The 19,515-nt window shown below is 48.4% G+C and overlaps 1 protein-coding gene and 1 long non-coding RNA gene across 10 annotated transcripts in view; one reads left to right on the forward strand and one right to left on the reverse strand.

The window, feature by feature from the left end:
- Positions 1 to 19,515, forward strand: part of LOC105476856 (BCAS3 microtubule associated cell migration factor) — a 710,244-nt gene that overhangs the window by 641,430 nt on the left and 49,299 nt on the right. The window lies entirely within an intron of this gene.
- On the reverse strand, positions 1,784 to 7,521 carry LOC139359593 (uncharacterized). The gene is made up of 3 exons (XR_011615681.1): positions 6,954 to 7,521; positions 2,806 to 3,759; positions 1,784 to 2,722 (listed from the first exon to the last, which is right to left on the reverse strand). It is a non-coding gene; the product is annotated as an uncharacterized lncRNA (long non-coding RNA).

Here is a 19,515-nt window from a genome sequence, read left to right on the forward strand (position 1 = left end):
GACTCACAGTATCTGTATCCACATTAAATCTGGCTAAAATATACCGCAGGGAAGCCTCAGCAGAAAAAAGAGTGAAAAATCATGTTGTCATACATTACTAAGCGCCCACCATTCATTTGTTTGGCATCCATCAGATCTCTATAAATGCTCACTGTGTGTGCTATTACATACACTCTGCCCGGACACAGTGGAGCTTGTGAAGTTTGTGGTCTAGGAGGGGAAAAGACATTAATCAAATAATCTCACAAATTAACATAATTACCAATTGTGTGAAGTATAATGAAGGAAAAATTCCATGTGGTATGAGAGCATCTGAAAAGGGTATGCAGAGATAGTTTCCCTAAGGAGGTCCCATTGAAGCTTAGCTCTAATGGGTGAGATAAATCAGCAAAGGGGGTAAGAAGGGAAGAGGAAAAAGAAATGCTTAAGGAGCTGAAAGAGGGCCTGGGTGACTGGAGCTCAGCACCTAAGCCGGAGAATAGCCTGGGGTGACTGTGGGGTCTTGCTGCTCATGTGGACTTTAGTTTTATCCTAAATGAGAAGCATGTTTTCAGCAGAGGGTGAGTTTTGAAAAGATCACTCTGGCCTCACTGTGGAAGACAGGAGACTGTTAGAGAAGTCGAGTAGAAGATGATGGAATGGATTAGGCTGGCCCAGTAGCAAATAGAAGTGGACAGTAAAGAGTGTTATTTAGGAGGTAGATTCCACAGCACTTTGTTATGGAGTGGACATGGGTGGGTGGAGAGGAACAGATGTTAAGGATGCTCCCCAGTTTTCTGGCTTATTTCACTCATTTGATGTCATTCACTAAGAGCTCCTAGTCACATGGAGGAGGAGGCTTGGCTACATTGCATTTCCAGTGGAGATGTGAAGATGTGAAACCCACATTCGGATCTATGGGTCTTCAGCACAGAAGAGGTGTTTGGTCTAGGTGTTTCCTTAGTAAAGAATGGGGAGAGAAGAATGGGAGGTGACAAAAAGATGGATTGGACACCATCTCTCCCTTTAGGCAACTCAGAATCTATTTGTATTTGTTGTTAGAGGAAAAAAAGAAAAAAGAAATGACAAATAGTAGAAGGAAAAATATTTTTAAAGGAAATATAAAAGGGCAATAAAATTTTTAATTAAAAACAAAACAGGCGGGCGCGGAAGCTTATGCCTGTAATCCCAGCACTTTGGGAGGCCGAGGTGGGCAGATCACGAGGTCAAGAAATCGAGACTATCTGGCCAACCTGGTGAAACCCTGTCTTTACTAAAAATACAAAAATTAGCCGGGCATGGTGGCATGTGCCTGTAGTCTCAGCTACTAGAAAGGCTGAGGCAGGAGAATCACTTGAACTCAGGAGGCGGAGGTTGCAGTGAGCTGAGATCGCGCCATTGCACTCCAGCCTGGCAACAGAGTGAAACTCCGTCTCAAAAATAAAATAAAATGAAAATAAAAATAAACAAAATTTTAAAAAATCAATTTTAGAGGCAATTGGACTACAGAGTCAAGGAGACATTTACAAGTTAATATAATAAATGTAAATGTTTATGATGTCATAGAAGTGTAGTGAGACTATATTGAGGGTTAGATAACAGGCAAGTATGTGGAAACGAGGGAGCAAATAGAAAATGAAGCAGATTTTTTTTTTTTTTTTTTTTTTTTAGATGGAGTCTCACTCTGTCACCTAGGCTGGAGTATAGTATTGCAGTCTCGGCTCACTGCAACCTCCGCCTCCTGGGTTCAAGACATTCTCCTGCCTCAGCCTCCCGAGTAGCTGGGATTACAGGCAGGCGCCACCACACCCCACTAAGTTTTGTATTTTTGGTGGAGATGGAGTTTCACTATGTTGGCCAAGCAGGTCTCGAACACCTGGCCTCAAGTGGTCCGGCTGCCTCAGCCTCCCAGAGTGGTAGAATTATGGGCATGAGCCACTGCACCCCGCCCAAGGTCTGACTGAATAACACAAAGGTGACGTCCATTTCAAGGAACTTAGTGGTAGGTGTGACTTTAAGGTCTGGAATGGTTGATGAGACACTGGCGGTGGGAGTGTAAATTGGTGCACACTTTTTGGAAGGCAGTTTGGTAGTAACCATTATACATTAATAGTTTATTCTCTCTCACCCAGCAATTTATCTTCTCGGAATTTATTCTACAAAAATATGGGTAAAAGTATTAAGATATAGACAAAAGCACTGTTGTAATGGCAAAGGAAAAAAGCAAAATAATTTAATTGTTGGTCTGTAGAGAGAGTAACAATACATTTTGGTATGCATATATCATGGAATAACCTATAGCTTTTTTAAAAAAAACCTTAAGAACATTTTTAAGTTTTAAAAAAGCAGGTGAAAAACAATGTGTATGATATGATCCTATAGAGGAAAAAAAACTAGTAGAAGCATAAAGCTCCACTAACAGTGCTTGTCTCTGGGGAAGTAAACAACAAAAACAAACAGGGAATTCTCGCTCTGTTTTGTGGTTTTATATAGTTCAAATAGTTTACAATTACCATTGTCAGTTAATTCAGGCTGCTATAACAGAATACCATAGACTAGGTGGCTTAAACAACAGAAGTTTATTTCTTACAGTTCTGGAAGCCATAGTCCGAGATCAAAGTGCCAGCAAACCTGGGCACAGTGGCTCACACCTGTAATCCCAACACTTTGTAAGGCCGAGGCTGGCAGATCCCTTGAGCCCAGGGCTTCAAAACCAGCCTGACAACATGGTGAAACCCCGTCCCTACAAAAAATATAAAATTAGTCAGGCGTGTTGGTGTGTGCCTGTAGACCCAGCTACTCAGGAGGCTGAGGTGGGAGAATTACCTGCGCCGGGGGTGGTCAAGGCTGCAGTGAGCCCTGATTGTGCCACTGCACTCCAGCCGGGATGACAGAGTGAGATCCTGTCTCAAAAGACAAGACAACATAAAACAGAATGCCAGCACATCTGTTGTGTGGTGAGGACCCACTCCCTGGTTTGGAGGTAGCCATCGTCTTTCTGTGTCTTCACATGGCAGAGCATGAAGAAGCACCTTTTTTTTTTTTTTTTTTTTGAGACGGAGTCTCGCTCTGTCACCCAGGCTGGAGTGCAGTGGCGCAATCTTGGCTCACTGCAACCTCCGCCTCCCGGGTTCAAGCAATTCTCCTGTCTTAGCCTCCCGAATAGCTGGGACTACAGGCACCCGCCACCACGCCCGGCTAGTTTTTTGTATTTTTAGTAGAGACGGGGTTTCACCATTGTTGGCCAGGCTGGTCTTGAACTCCTCACCTCAGGTGACCCGCCTGCCTTGGCCTCCGAAAGTGCTGGGATTACAGGCGTGAGCCACCATGCCTGGCCAAAGCAGGCTCTTTTTCTAAGGTCACCGATCCTATCATGAGTACTCCACCCTTGTGACCAAATGTGCCCCACCACCAAATACCAAAACATCGGGGGTTAGGGTTTAATGTAAACTTTGGGAGGGCAGAAACATCCAGGCCATGTTGTTATTTTTCTAATCAGAAATAACAGTAAAGACTTTTGAAGAGAACAGAAGTGAGAGGGCAGGAATGGTGACTGACTATGGAATAGCTCCGGGTGAGGGTGAGGAGGAGGAAATGGGGTTCCAGCCTATATTCGTCCTCGCTGCTCACCTTCACTGCCTCCTCCAAGCTTACCTGCAGCGCCTTGCTGAATTTATCCATGAAGATGCTCTCTCTTCGAGCAGCTGTCCCTGATGATCAAGTTCAGAGCATTTAGCGAGCATTTAGTGAGAATTTCCTTTTAGCAGACACTGTTAGACACTGGAAATACAAAAATGAAGAAGACACAGTCCCTGCCCTAACAGAACTGATTGTTGAAGGGGGAAGTTGCCAAGTAAACCAATGGTTGCGGTACAGAATTTAGTCTAGATGCCCGGAGGCCTCTTCTGAGTTGAAAAGCCTTCAATTCACTGAAGATGGTCTCTGAAATTTCTAGTTCTATTCAAAAGCTGAGAGAAAGGCTAAGAGTAGGTTTTTTATTTCTTCATTTCTTCCTGCCTTCCTTCCCTTACCTTTTCTCCCCAACCCTCCTCTCTCCTCCCTCCCTCCCTTCCTTTCTTTCTTGAGACAGGGTCTTGCTCTGTCACCCAGGCTGGAGTACAGTGGCGCAATCACGGCTCACTGCAGCCTCAAACTCCTGGCCTTAAGTGATCCTCCAGCCTCAGCCTCCCAAAGCACTGGGATTACAGGCATGAGCCACCATGCCTGACCAGTACCTTCTCACTTTCCCAGGTGTTCACTTTGAATTGGCCTGGGCCCCCAAATGCAGGCCTTCATTTCCTGGGCAGCAGGCCATTCTTCTCAGTGGAAGGTTTTATGAAAGAGGTCGGCATGTGCCTCTGTGGCCAACTGGCTAAGTCCATGATGAAGCTGAGACTCACATTCCCACTCTGTAGACTCCAGAGTTTCTCAGACCTCCACAGCCACAGGCCCCCAGGATCCCCGTGCCCATCTGGCTATTCCTCAGAAACACCCGCCAGTGTGGACACAGGGGACACCTGAAGTGCACAGAGGACTCCGGCAGCAATGGCCAGGGAATGAGGAGACCCGAGTTCTAATCCCAGCACTATCACTGTACTCCATAGCATGACTGGGAACAAGTAACTTTGTTTCCCTGGGCTTCAGTTTCCTCATTTGCAAAATGAGCCAATGGTGGTGAATGGTCTCTGCCAGCGCTGACATCCTGCAATCATTGTGCGACAGTTCTGCCATCTCCCTGCCGGGTCTGGTGAAACCACCTCCCAGAGGGCCTCTCTCGGTGGTGAGTGTGCACTAGCACAGTGCCCGGGGAGCTGTTGAACAAATGCAGCTCCTTGTTGAAAACTACGATAGGTGCTTTTTATAGAGGTGAGAAAAGCATATAAGACCCTGTCCTGCATTCTGAGAGCTTCCGATTTTCCCAGAAAGGTCAGAGAAATATACATGAAAGAGTAGCAGCCCTAGAACCCTCAGCACACAGGGGTAGGGGTGGAGAAGATGGGGGCTGGAGTGGGGCGGGGGCTCTTTGGCTGGACAATTGCCAAAGGTTCCTGCTGATCTTCAGAGTTTTTCCTTTCATAAAGCATGTGACAAGTGCTTTGCCTTGTTTCATTCTAGGACGTTCTGTTCTCTGGATCTCTTTCTGACAGGGTCTGCTCACTGGAGCTTCTGAAATTTCTTTGGGAGTGGGGAGAGAGTTGGCAAGTAGCCAGATGCCCCATCCCTTTATTGGAGAGTATCCTGGCCGCCTACCTTGGCACAGGAGGAGGTCACCAGGTTCAAGCCCAAAACTAGTTCAAAACAACTTTAGCCTCAAGAAAAAGGTCCAGGCCAGGCGTAGTGGCTCATGCCTGTAATCTCAGCACTTTGGGAGGCTGAAGTGGGAGGATCTCTTGAGCCTAGGAGTTCAACACCCACCCTGGATAGCAGAGTGAGACCCCATCTCTATTTTTAAGTTTTTATTTTTAAATTTTTTTAAATGCAAGGAAAAAAAGAAAAAGGTTCAAATAATATAATCCTTCCTACATCCCACTCCTAGCGGTGAGGGAAAGTGAAGGGAGAATTCTTGCGGCGAGAACTCATGAACAAAGAACAAGTTTGTGTCATTCCAGGCTAGCGTGGCTTCTCAGTGTGTACTCAGCACGTGGCAGGTGTGCTTGTTGGCCTGAGGCGATGACCTGCCTGAATCCTCAGCCCGTCACCAGGTCTGGCAAGAGCTTTATCTGCCCATAACTGAGCCCATGATGGGCTCAAGTGGTATGCTTTTTTGGGGTTTGTACCAAACCGGCCTTTTTCCCTGTATCATCCTGTGCTGGTCTGTCTCTTTTGCATGTTTGGGCTAATCTTCTCCATATGTGTGTCTGGTTTGGCATGTGGGTCTCGACCTCCCATGAGCAGGGTGAGGCTGCCTCAGACAAGTGCAGAGAGTTGCCACCCAGCCCGCCAGGCTCTGGAGCTGGGCCATGGGCTCCTCTCTCTGAAAAGGCTCTGCGGGGAGGCACCCGGATGGCTTCTCTTCTGTGTTTAGGGGACATGAGACGAAGGAATTCATAGAACAGATGCTGCCTGGTGACCCACCTAAAACAGTCTTACTAGGATAGTAAGCTTAAGGTATGCCCAGCACTCAGACACCAAGTCCTCCGGCCCTGAACATCCTACTCTGACTGCAGCATCCCCTCCCCTCCCTCCACCACCCGAGAGGACAGCTTCCTTCACTGTGGGAGCCCCTGCTTGCCATGTTTGTGAGGGGCAAACAGTTCACTGGTTGGTAGGGCTTATGGTTCCGTATGGAAAGGAGGGAAACGATTTGACAGCAAGAAAAGAATGTCCTGTGAAGAGACTGTTGCAGTTTTGCAGAGTTCTTTCCAATTGCTTGCCTCTATTAATCTCTATACTGCCCTGTGACATAGGAATTACTATCCCCATCTTTTTATTGGTTTTTTTTTTTTTTTTTTTTTTTTTGAGACAGAGTCTTGCTCTGTCACCCAGGCTGGAGTGCAATGGCATGATCTTGGCTCACAGCAGCCTCCACCTCGGAGGTTCAAGCCATTCTTCTGCCTCAGCCTCCCGAACAGCTGGGATTATAGGTGTCTGCCACCACACCTGGCTAATTTTTGTATTTTTAGGAGAGATGGGGTTTCAACATGTTGGCCAGGCTGGACTCGAACTCCTGATCTCAGGTGATCTGCCCGCCTTGGCCTCCCAGAGTGCTGGGATTACAGGTGTAAGCCATAGCACCCGGCCTATTCCCATCTTAAAAAGGAGGCAGCTAAGGCTCAGAGAAGTCATGTTGCAAGTCTAGGGCAGAGCTGGAACTATATTCTGATTTCCTGACTCCGAGTTCAGTAACCTTTCTAGAATACTGCCCTCCCCAAACCTGCACTGCTGCAGCCTGGACGTTCCACAGGCCCTTTCTCATAGACCCTAGCAAGGTGCTTTTCTGAGACCCTGCCTGTCTCCCTGGACCCCGCTCACACCTCTTTCTGGACCTTTATTGGCAGGTGGGTCAGAGAGGACACCCGTGTGATCAGAGAAACGAAGTCCGGTGAGAGGAGCAAGTGCAGTTACGCGTAGGGAGCAGCTGGCCCCTCAGACCTTGCCAGTCACCTCCACAGGTGGTTGTCGGTCTTGGAAAAGCTCCATCTTCAGAGGGGTTTGTGCCCAGCAGCTGATCTCTGCCTGTGGTCTTCAGAGGGCACCAGTTCTTACCAGACAATAGCTGTCTATGACCTCAAGCCAGGCCCAGGACAAAGTGGAGACATTCTGTGAGGCAGGCAAGCCCCTGCTTCAGCATCACCAATAGCTCACCCTCCTGTCTGCTCACATCCTGACGCCCCCGGCCCTTGCCAATCCTGTGCAAACCATGCAATGTCTGCCAACGTTCACTGCCATCCTGAGCCCAACAGCCCCTTTCTTGCCCACTAAACTAGCACTAAGCTTTATCAAGTTCTTGAACCTTTCTTTTTTTTTTTTTTTAAGACAGAGTCTCGCTCTGTCGCCTAGGCTGGAGTATAGTGGTGCGATCTCGGCTCACTGCAACCTCTGTCTCCCAGGTTCAAGTGATTCTCCTGCCTCAGCCTCCTGAGTAGCTGGGATTACAGGCACCCACCACCGTGTCCAGCTCATTTTCATATTTTTAGTAGAGATGGGGTTTCACCGTGTTGGCCAGGCTGGTCTCGAACTCAAGTAATCTGCCCATCTCGGCCTCCCAAAGTGCTGGGATTACAGGCGTCAGCCACGGTACCCTGCCAAGTTCTTGAACCTTTCTGGTCATTTGCTTCTCTGATTGAGAGATGAGTCAGCATTCATGCATTCATTCATTCAGATATTAATTCAACATACAATTTGATGAGTCTGTAAGAGAGCCCTAGAGACTCAGAAAGGTAATCAGACACAATCTCAGCCCCGCAGGCCTTCATAGCCTAGCAAGGGAGACAGATATGTAGACAGACGATCACAATACAGTAGAAGTATCAACAAAGAGCTTCCGAGCTCATGTCAAAGCCATCTCCCTTGAACACGGATGAGAGAGGGAAGATGTATGTGGGGATCAACAGTTACTTCCTTAGAAGTCATGGCAAAAGCACGTAGGAGACAAGGGTGAGCTGGATGACCTTGGCAAGTTATGTAACTTCTCTGAGTTTCAAATCTGTCATCTATATGATAGGATAATAAAGCCTACATTGCAGAGTTACGCTGTAAGAATGATGGGCCGGGCGCGGTGGCTCACGCCTGTAATCCCAGCACTTTGAGGGGCCAAGATGGACAGATCACCTGAGTCGGGAGTTCAAGACCAGCCTGACTAACATGGAGAAACCTGGTCTCTACTAAAAATACAAAATTAGCCAGGTGTGGTGGCCTTGCCCTTAATCCCAGCTACTCAGGAGGCTGAGGCAGGAGAATCACTTGAATCTAGGAGGTGGAGGTTGCGGGGAGCCAAGATGCGCCATTGCACTTCAGCCTAGGCAACAACAGCAAAACTCCATCTCAAAACAAAAACAAAAACAAAATGATGTATCCAGTCATTGAGCCAATGTCTTATACATAATAGATCCTGAGAGGGCAAAGGAGCCACAACAAATATTGAATTGTATTTTTGGGAAACCTAAGTGTCATAGGAACAGCTCACTGTGACAGCATCTAGTATGTATTAGTGCCCAGTAAATGCTTGACCCACTGATGGACCTTGGTCCAGTAGCTAAGGCTGAGACCTTTACTGCACCTGGCCTCTTGCAGAAGTTGGTCTCTGGATGGAGGGAGCCTGAACCTGCCTGAGGACTGAACCTGCCTGAGAACCTGACTGAGGTCCTGAACCTGAGCACAGGACCTCAGTTACCTGGCACTGTGGTCGGCGCCCAGAACAGACCAGAGTTCTTCCTCAGGCACATCACTGCCCCAGCTTTCAGCCTGGTGTCATTTTCAGCCCATTTCTTTTCCTCACCAAGTTGACTCAGCAAACCTCCCTTAGGGAGCCTCATTTTAGGCAAGTGTGCCTCCACTAAAGTCCGCAGGCCTTGTGTGTGCTCTGTACGTTCACAGCAGCAATTTCTTCCCAGGGCTAGGAGGGAGCTTTCCCCTCGAACATGCTGAATCCTCCTTTCCAGGGCACACTCGCAATGTGTCTGTAGTCAAGGTCCCTAATGTTGTGGAACCGCCTCTTCTTCCCCTCTCACTCACAACTACTATTTTCTCATCAAAGGGTCTGGGCCTTTTTTCAAGTTGTAAGACTTTCAGCAATGATGCCAAGATGCCTCTTAGCCACTGCTCTTCTACAGCTTCCTCAGCTGACAGCACTGGGGAGTCAGGGTCCCTGTGAGGCGGGCTCTGCAGGACAGCATCCACTCCCTAGAGCTGTGCCAGCTCCTCTGGGTGCTGACTGACTTCTCTGAGAAATGCTCTTCTGGGCCAGGGGCAATAGCTCATCCTAGCACTATGGGAGGCTGAGGCAGGAGGATCACTAGAGACCAGAAGTTCAAGACCAGCCTGGGCAACAAAGCAAGACCCTATCTCTAGAAAAAAATCAGAAAAAAAGAAATGCCTTTCTGGCTTGGAGAATTAATTGTCTTTCATAGAAACTGGAAGCAAGGGAGAAAAAGCAGCTTCTGATTATATTTTCTTCTCAGAAATCTATAAACTCCAGTCTGGCCAGAAATGCAAAGCGCCAGAGTCTGAGCTGGAGAGTGGGCACCTCAGAGGGCACTGCCCAGCCTGGCAGCTTGGCTCCCCGCCAGATTGACAGCTATCTTTAGACCTCACCCCAAGGGGCTGCCAGCCCCCTACCTCGGAGAGCCCTCGCTCCCGGCCCCCTTTCTGTACTTTTCGGATACGGAGCATGTCAACTTTCGTTTCGCGCCTCCAGCTCCAGAGGCCCTGCCCCAGTGATGCTGCTCTGGATCAAGGCCTCGCTAAACTCCCAGCTCCCTGGTTTGCAAAGCAAACTTCAGCCTTTTACTATTTACCTTGGCAAGTCCAGGACCGGATTGATGATCTGTAAAGTGGATTTGTTATTTGGCTGTTTGCTTTGGCAGCTCTTGAAAGTGCTTTGCTGATTACAGTCCCAGATGTCATTGCATACATTACCCTGCTCCATAACGGGGCTTTGAACACTTTCATTTGGACTACAAATACTATTAAGCTTTTTGCACCTCTTCTGTCTTTAGTTCTTGGATATTAAATATCAGAACAGACAGCCTGCATTCTCTTAGGCTTCTTTCCCCTGGTCTTTGTCAGCCTTCTCCCACGGCGAGCTTCAAGCTTTCTTCCTGTTCTCTGTGGGTCTTTTTAGAAACCTTACCCACCTATGCCCACCTGAGCCCAGCTACCCTGGCAGCAGCCTTGCCAGTTTTTACATAACAGATAACATGACTTTCTAGTTTGGAAGGTGCACCGTGTTCATGCCAAGCCTGGCTTCCCCGCAGTCACAATCCTTTGTACTTTGCACTGGACTCCGTTTCATTCATCCACAGGGGTGCTGTATCCATTTTTTGTTTGTCTTAATGTTACTGACAACTTTCTTTGGGGAAAGCTAGATTTGGGGGCATTAATGTGTCATGTCATTTTGCCCAGAGAGGAAAAGTCTTGCCCAAGGTTACACAGAAAAGGCAGCAGCAGAACTTTATCCTTTCTGGTCAGGCGTGGTGGCTCACACGTGTAATCCCAGCCCTTTGGGAGGCCAAGGCGGGCAGATCACCTGAAATCAGGAGTTCAAGACCAGCCTGGCCAACATGGTGAAACCCCGTCACTCCTAAAAATACAAAAATTAGCCGGGCGTGGTGGCGCGTGCCTGTAATCCCAGCTACTCAGGAGGCTGAGGCAGGAGAATCACTTGAACCGGGGAGGTGGAGGTTGCAGTGAGCCGAGATTGCACCATTGCACTCCAGCCTGGGTGATAGAGCAAGACTCCATCTCAAAAAAAAAAAAAAGAACTTTATCCTTTCTGAACTCCAAGCCTGATATTTCTGCCCAGGCTCCCTTTTTTATACTTTATTTAAAATCGCCTCACCTGAGTGGAACAGGAACGTGAACCACGTCGGTGTCTGTAAATAGAGGCGATTGCAGGTTCGCGTACCTTGGGTAGTTATTGGTGGAGAGCACTGGTGTTCCTGGCTAATGTGGGGTCTGTGATTCAGTGTTCTCCCAGGTCAGTGCTTCTTCCTGTTGTAAATAAACCATTAGCTGGGGGCCTCACCTCAGGAAGCAATTTAAGGCCCAAGGGAGGTGGCCAAAGAAGTCAGCTTGCAGCCTCTAGGAAGAGACGCTTGGCTTTGCCCACAGCCCTTGGCCCCAGGTCTTCCTCTTGGAGCAACAGAATGCTCCCAGGGATCCTGCCAAGTTCCTGCCAGGCTTCCCTCGCCTTTGATTTGCCAAACTCCATGTGCACGGCCTCTGTGTCTGTTACTCTCCAAAGAAAATTCCGGTTTCTAGTACACCTAAACTGAATATTGGTGGGATTGTTTTTATTACTGTTTTTTTTTTTTTCCTTTTTCTTTTTGCGCTCACCCCCTTAAAGGTCGTTTTTTGATCTACTCCCTCTCCTCTAGCCTTAAAGTGTCCACCAGGTTCTTGGCTGAAACCTTTCAGCGTTGCACAAGGCGTTAGAGACAGAGAAAGCCTCCTTGGTATGGAGAATTTGTGGTGTGCCTGTGAATATTTCCACCAGTCCTGCAAGGAAGACAGTTCTGTCCCATTTTATAGTTGAGGAAACCAAGGCTCAGTGAGGTAAAGCGCCTCATCCAGTACCCCACAGCTCTGGGGCATTGTTAGTCTGGGTTCTGACTTAGGAACTGCAGCGTCCCTTCTGTGTCGTGAGCACCTCAATGTTGTATCTCAGTGACTAACACTGCGCCCAGCTTATGATATGTTAGGTGCCCCATAAATATTTGTTGGATGAATAACCGTAAATCCACTCAAGTGGTTCTGATTTTAAGTGACTGTGTCATCCCTGTGGCCAGTCTCTTGCGGAGGCGGTAGGGGACAAACACTTTCAACTTTGAAATATTTCAGTTGAAGAAGTTAATTCACTTTGTAAGTTTACTTTAGGAGTAGAGATTATTGCAGTATTTTTGGCCACCACTCTCAAATTCTTCTAAACCTTTACTATAATAAGCAAATTCAGCAGATTAAGGACATACTTAACTGCCAAATGGTGTTCTGAACTGTGTAAAGTTACCAGAGTCGCTTTTTTTTTTTCCCTTATATAAAAGATTGTGTGGGTTCTGTGAACTTCTCTGCTTTTTTTAGCTCTTCCTGTTTTATTGTGTTTGAAGTATCTTTGTGGTGACCTGTTGGGATTGGATTCTTCCATATGGAAGTGTTTCTTTAACTTTTTAATCATTTCTTTTGGGAAGTAGAAGGTTAGGGGTAGCAGATGTTGTTCTGGCATTGTTTGCCGAGTGGAGGTAGGGGCTTTTGGAGCTGTGAGTCAGGCCAAAGCCAGCCTGGAAGAAGAAGGCTGTCCCATGGTGGGAGGCTGCCCGTCACCATTGGATCTGGCAGTGCAGGCCCGTGTGGGAGTCGTAGCTCCTCGTGTCCTCACCCTGACTAATGCCTTTTCCATTTCCCAGGAAGAATACATTTTCCCCTGTGACACTGAAAAGTTATTTTTTTCAGTGTCCCAAGGCAAATTCTTATCAGTCCTCAAATGGGAAGCCTGTCTGGTGCCCTTACCAAAAAAAAAAAAACCCAGAATGGAAAAATAGCAAATAAGATTAACTCTTCTTTCTCCCGCTTCATGGCAGTCACATCCCTCTTCATACCCCATTTCTCAGGGAGCCAAAGTTTAACATCTTGGTTTGGGGGAAAAAAAATTTGCAAAGACCCATCTGCTTCTCCCATTTTCTCATGTTGTTTTGAACTCTATTACTCAATCGGTGACACGTGACCCCCTGGGAAGGCTGTTCTGCGGAGGATGCAGAAACTGATGATTGGCAATCATCTTCCCAGCTCTCAGCGTCGACCCTGATTCTGACAGTGGCAGGCGCCCCTTGTCCTTGGTCTGTTTTACTCCCTGCCCCTACTGCCCACCTCTCCTTCATCCCAGGTCACACCCAAAAGCCAATGAAGAAAGGGTTTTGGTTTGGTGAGTGAGAGCCCTGAGGCACTGGCTCCCTTAGATCTAGGGGATAAGGATACAATGGGAAGACCCACAGAGCCGCCTAAAGGAGCTCAAACTAGGACTTCCCTTGGCATTCTAATCCTTTCTTGACCAGACCAAGGCTTTGCAGGTAAACTAGGGAATCTCAGCATCTAAAGACTGAGGAGGCTGCACATAGTGCTTCACGCCCGTAATCCCAGTAGTTTGGGAGGCCAAGGTGAGCGGATCACCTGAGGTCAGGAGTTCAAGTCCAGCCTAGCCAACATGGTGAAACCCCGTCTCTACTAAAAATACAAAAATTAGCCGGGCGTGGTGGTGTGCATCTGTAATCCCAGCTACTCGGGAGGCTGAGGCAGGAGAATCGCTCGAACCTGGGAGGCGGAGGTTGCAGTGAGCTAAGATCACGCCACTGCACTCCAGCCTGGGCAACACAGTGAGACCCCATCTCAAAAAAAAAAAAAAATCCAAGGAGATGAATGGAAGAGTCAGTAAAAGAGACTGCAAAGTAGCGACCGGAAAGATGGGAGGAAAACCAGGTGAGTGTGCTGTCCTGAAAACCAAGTAGAGAAAGGGATCAACTATGTCAAAAGCACACTTGACCTGCTGAAAGATGAGAGCAGATGATAACTGAGAAATGGCTGTGGGATTCAATAATGTGGGAGTCTCTGCATTAATTGATTTGTTGAAAAAGAAATGGGGATGTCATTAACTTTGGAAGAGCAGTTTCAGTACAGAGAGGGGGGCAAAGCCTCATTGGAGTGGGTTCAAAGAGAGAAAGGGAGGAAAGCAGTTGTAGACAGCAAGTCCAGACATCTCTTTCAAGCAGTTTTGATTAAGGGAAGGAGAGAAATAGGGCAGTAACTAGAAGAGGAAATGGGGTCAAGACGGTCTTTATTTTTTTCTTTTTAATGGAAGAAATACTAGGATAGTGATGGCAAGAGGGGGTGGGGGCTGGTGCATAGATGGAGGGATTGACCTTGGTGGAAGGAAGGGCGACTGTGCACACACAGATGCAGGGGGTGGGTGGTTGCCAGGACGAGACTTTAAATCCCTTTCTGATGGCTTCCATTTTCTTGATGAAGCCGTCATCTAAGCCCTCCACTGAAAGTGAGAATGGTAGAGAAGGTATTGGCAGTTTGAGGGTAGAGGAGAAATGAGGAAGTAATCCTTTAGGAGGGTGAAAGAGTGAATGCACTCAGGAAATAGGGCTGGAGGGCAGCATTAAAGGTTCATCTGAGGTGAGTGATCATCAGGTCAGGCTCAGACCTGTTAGCATGGTGTGCTTTCCTCCCTGCTGTGGGTTGCTGCGGGGGGACAGGGAATGGGTGGAAAGTTGGCTTTAACAAGGTTGTGGTTTCACCAGGCTGGTATGGCCAAGGAAAAGAGGGATGCAGAAGCTGAGAGTGTGTGCAGGGGACTGAGTCTAACAATTGGATGTGGTGGGAAGAGAGGACATGGGGTGGGGGGGACAGTGAAAAGCAGACGGGATCAATGTATTATAGACCCTGGTGAGGTTGAAGGCTGCTTGGAATTGGGTTAGCAGAGGCAGAGAACCAGAAAGAGAAGAGACAGCAGTCAGTGGTGGGATATTTGAGATTAGGGTTATGATGGGGTTTGCAGTTATTGTTAATTCCATCACAGGAAGGGCCATGGCAGTGAATGCAGAGGGGAAGGAGAAGGGCGCTGGAAGGGGGAGGGTGAGGGCCTGAGAGGCCAGGTTGTTGACAGGGTCATCTGTGTGACTGTGATCGGGTTAGTGTTGTGACACTGTTAGAGTGGCAGTGAAGCAGAAGCTGGAATCGTTAAGGAATAGGGAGTGTGAGTGTGCTGGGGGCATGGGGTGGGCACAGGAACAGACTGTAACAAGAAGGAGCAGTAGGTGGAATAATCTTACGACACAATCGAAGTAGGGGGTTTTATGAAAGAAAGAAAAGTCTGCGTCTACGAGGAACAAAAACAACATCGGCTCCCACCCCGGACTAAGGGATGAGAAAAAAGAAGTCAGCTACCACAGGAGAGGACTCCGGGGCAGGCGGTGTCCTCAGAGAGCCTGGTATTTCCCCAAATGCGGCAGTTTAGAATTTACAGGGAGAGCGAGCGTATGGACACTTCCTGTTCTATTTGATCCTTTCAGTAACCCTTCAAGTGGAGAGGCAGGTACGTTATCCCCGTTATGCACATAAAGACCCTGAAGCTGGTGGAGCCGGAACACTTGTGCAGTGGCACTCAGCCAGCTGCTGATGGATCCTGGTCTTCTGATTCCGAGTCCAGTGCTCTTTCCACAGCATCATCCCGCCTGCCTTTAGGAGGCCAGCAGTCCCTCCACAGAACCCACAAAATCACACGTGATTCACAGTTGCAACTGAAAAGGATGCCCAGTCCAAAGCCACAATGGTTGTTACCACGCTGCTTCCATAACGTGAGATTCAGCCCCCAAAGGTGGGTTCAGGGAGTGGCAATCATCCGGCCTTTTGTCTGCGATACCCAAAATGTCTTAAACTTAGTAGCCAGTGCTAGGACACAAGTGGGTATTCCCTTTCAGGGATGATTTGGATAACAATTTTTGAATGGTAATCATGGTTTTAAGAAAATTCCGAGGCCACAGCTTTCTAGATATGATTGACAGAAAAGTGATTATGAGATGTGAACAGGCAGCGGAGGCAATCATGAACTTAGGACAGTGGTTTAGGGCTTGGTTCTTTTGAGATGGAGTCTCACTCTTTCGCCCAGGCTGGAGAAGAGTGGCGCAGTCTCAGCTCACTGCAACTCCACCCGCCCAGGTTCAAGCAGTTCTCCTGCCTCAGCCTTCTGAGTAGCTGGGACTACAGGTGTGCACCACCACACCTGGCTAATTTTTGTATTTTTAGTAGAGACGAGGTTTCACTATGTTGGCCAGGCTGGTCTTGAACTCCTGACCTCAGGTGATCCACCCACATCAGCCTCCCTAAGTGCTGTGATTATAGGCATGAGCCACCGCACCCAGCCTAGGACCTGGTTCTTAAGAATGCCATTCCCTTCTTGATCCTCAGGCCCAGTGAGTGAGGCGGTGTGGCAGTCCAGGACCTCCCAACACTGAACACATCCTCTCTCCTTCCTCGCTGGGGCAGATGCTTACACAGGTAGAGAGCCCAAGCCCAGGCTGGCAGCCTCAGCTGCTCAGTCACACAGCGGGCACGTGCTGACCCCTGTTACAATCCTGGGCAGACAGGAATGTGCACCACGCTACAGAAATAAACACAGTAAAGGGCTAGAGGTTTCTATCATGTACCATATGAAGATATTTTCTTTTTTCTTTCTTTTTTTTTTTTTTTTTTTTTGAGATGAAGTCTCCCTCTGTAGCCAAGGCTGGAGTGCAGTACAGTGGTGGGATCTCAACTCACTGCCACCCCCCTCCCGGGTGCAAGTGATTCTCCTGCCTCAGCCTCCCAAGTAGCTGGGATTACAGGCATGCGCCACCACACTCAGCTAATATTTTTGTATTTTTAGCAGAGACGGGGTTTCACCAGGTTGGCCAGGCTGGTCTCAAACTCCTGATCTCAGGTGATCCACCCACCTCGGCCTCCCAAAGTGCTGGGATTACAGGTGTGAGCCACCACATCCAGCCGAGATTTTCTTTTAAAGGAAGGTGAGAGAGTAAGTTCTTGGCCACCTTATCCTATTTTCCCAGCCTCCTGGGCCACTGAGGAGAGTCAGTTCATGGAGTGGTGGCACCAAATGCCTCTATCATCCCTCTCTGCCATGGCTCTTCATAAGCACGTTGGCCAAGGCTGTTGCCACACAGGGTGGGAACAGTAACGTTTCTAAAGGTGCCATGTGGAGGAGCAGAACAAGCCCTTCCATTGTGCACCCTGTTGTGTATGGTGCCAGAGTAGCCTCTGAATGGAGAGAATTACCCAGGTCTGCATCCTGTTATCTAAGTACCAATGGTCAGGCAGACACACCAGGTCAGACAGACACACTGACCCAGGCAGGAGCAGTGATCCAGCCATGGTTTATAGCAATAGGGAGAGCCTCAGAATCACCTGGTGAGCTTTTTAAAGATACAGATGGCCAGGCCGCAATCTTTTTTTTTCTTTTCTTTTCTTTTTTTTTTTTTTTTTGAGACGGAGTCTTGCTCTGTCGCCCAGGCTGGAGTGCAGTGGCACGATCTCGGCTCACTGCAAGCTCTGCCTCCCAGGTTCATGCCATTCTCCTGCCTCAGCCTCCCGAGTAGCTGGGACTACAGGCACCCGCCACCATGCCCGGCTAATTTTTTGTATTTTTAGTAGAGACAGGGTTTCACTGTGTTAGGCAGGATGGTCTCGATTCCGTGACTTCGTGATCTGCACACCTTGACCTCCCAAAGTGCTGGGATTACAGGCATGAGCCACCGCGCCCGGCCGGCTTCAATCTTTTGCCCCAGAAATTCTGACTGTAGTCTGGAATGGGCCTTGCAGCTCCATGCATTTGAAAAGCTCACTTGTTGATGGGAGGCCCCTTGGGGAAGTACTGGTTGAGGAAGCATATGCAGCAGTTTGAGCCTAACAACTGGATGGCAAGGCAACAAACATCCCCCTGCCGTTCCGCTGCCACCTCTGAGCGTGATCAGATGTCTCTCCTGACAGATTCCCTTCCCAATATTATCCTCCAGGAACTTGTGATTATCCTCTGTCTAAGTCAAAAGCAGCTTAATTCCTCTAAAAACAGTGCCAGTTGGGCATTTTGCCTGGAGAGAGAGAAGCAAATCTGTGTCAGCGTTCTTTGCTCAGTTCTGCTCTGCAGCCCCCATGGCGACACCCTCTCCCTTTGGACAACCTCCTCCCCTTTCTCTTCCTTCCACATGGTCCAGTGCTTTGTTAGGTGCCTGGTTGGTGAAGTCTGGTCATCCCAGCAAGACTGGGGTCCTGGCTGGATGCAGGCTTGGGTAGAGCTGGCCAGATGAAATGTGGTTGTCAAGAAGGTCCTGAGTGGGCTGAGACAGGCAAGAGTCAGTAATAAGATGAGAGTAGAAGACTAGGGCCAGGAGCGTGGGACAGGCTAAGGATGCCGGCTAGCCCCTAGTCCCAGAGAGCACGCAGCTGAGTCTAAGAGAGGCCTCACTGATACCCATAAGGAGGCGGAATATGCAAACCCTCTTTGCTTAGGGGAACCTCAGTTCACCTGCCAAAATCATCCTTTGACATTAAACAAAAATTCCCTTGCTTTTAAAGAGCCAACCTCTCACCAGTTGCTTCTCTTTTGTCAGAGACATGAGCCTCTTCAGCCACGACTCTGGGTCTTCTTGTCAAGACTAATTTCCTTTTAGGCCCAGCTTCATCTTCATGGGGTCTTTCTTCCATCTGTGCACTGATGTTAGTGTCCCATTGTCATTTAAAGTCCTTGATTCTCTGAGACCACTATAGAGACTTTAAAGAAGGTGGGTCCTAAGTTTTGAGGGTACCATGGAGAGCAAAGCAGATGATATCTCTGCCCCCATGGGGCTTACATTCCAGAAGAGGAAAGAGCCAGCAGTGACAGTAGTGTGTTACATGCGGATAGGGCAGGTTCAGGGCACCTGACCTAACCTAGGAGAGGATCAGAAAAGACTTCCCAGAAGTTCGATTTAAGCTGCAGTTGACGAATGAGCAAGGTGAAGATGTAAGGGCCCTGGGGTGAAAGGAAGGAGGTTGTTGGAGGGACTGAGGGAGGTTCATCATGGCTTACCTATAGGAAGGGAGTGGGAGAGATGAGCCATGGGAAGCCAGCAGGGCCCAGGTCATTAAGTAAGGGACAACCACGGCGAGGAGTTGCAGTGTCACTCCAGCCCCTTTTTTGCCACCATGGACGGGTGTTTTATGATTCCTGGATCTGAAATACACACACACACACACACACACACACACACACACACACATACACACACACACCTCACAGAAAAATAGCCACTCTGTCCCTTCTCATGCAGAGGAAGCACAGGGTAATCTGGATTATACACCATCCGCCTGGGGCAGAGCTCGCCTGCTGTCATCATCTTCCTCCGCCTCAGGATGCCACTCAGCCTCACACAGCACCAGCTCTCTGATGAAGAATAGAAGTGACAAGGGCAAAATCAAAAACTCTCCAGAATGTATTCAGTGGGAAACTAAAGCTGGGAAGAACTGTTCTCTTGTTCCCAGCCAACACTCATACTCCTTCCTGCTCTCATCAGAGGAGACTCCGTTTCCGCTATACCTGACTGGCTGGCTGGGTGATTCTTTGGGGGCTGTGTTTTATGCTTGTCACTCCTGCCCTGGGTCACTTTTAAGATGTGTGGACTGCTAAATCTTTAAAGGAAAGAATGAGCAAGGGAATCTCAGAGGCAGTTAGTTGGCCGGTTGTTTGCCGAGAATGAGGAAAGAGTTGTGACAGGCTTGGGGAGCTTGAGGAGAGGAAGAAATACAGGAGGGAAGTAGCCAGGAACCCATGGAAAAATGAAGGAGGGAGGGAGG

The sequence above is a fragment of the Macaca nemestrina genome, chromosome 17 (genome assembly GCF_043159975.1).
Source record: "Macaca nemestrina isolate mMacNem1 chromosome 17, mMacNem.hap1, whole genome shotgun sequence".
Taxonomy (NCBI): Eukaryota; Metazoa; Chordata; class Mammalia; order Primates; family Cercopithecidae; genus Macaca; species Macaca nemestrina.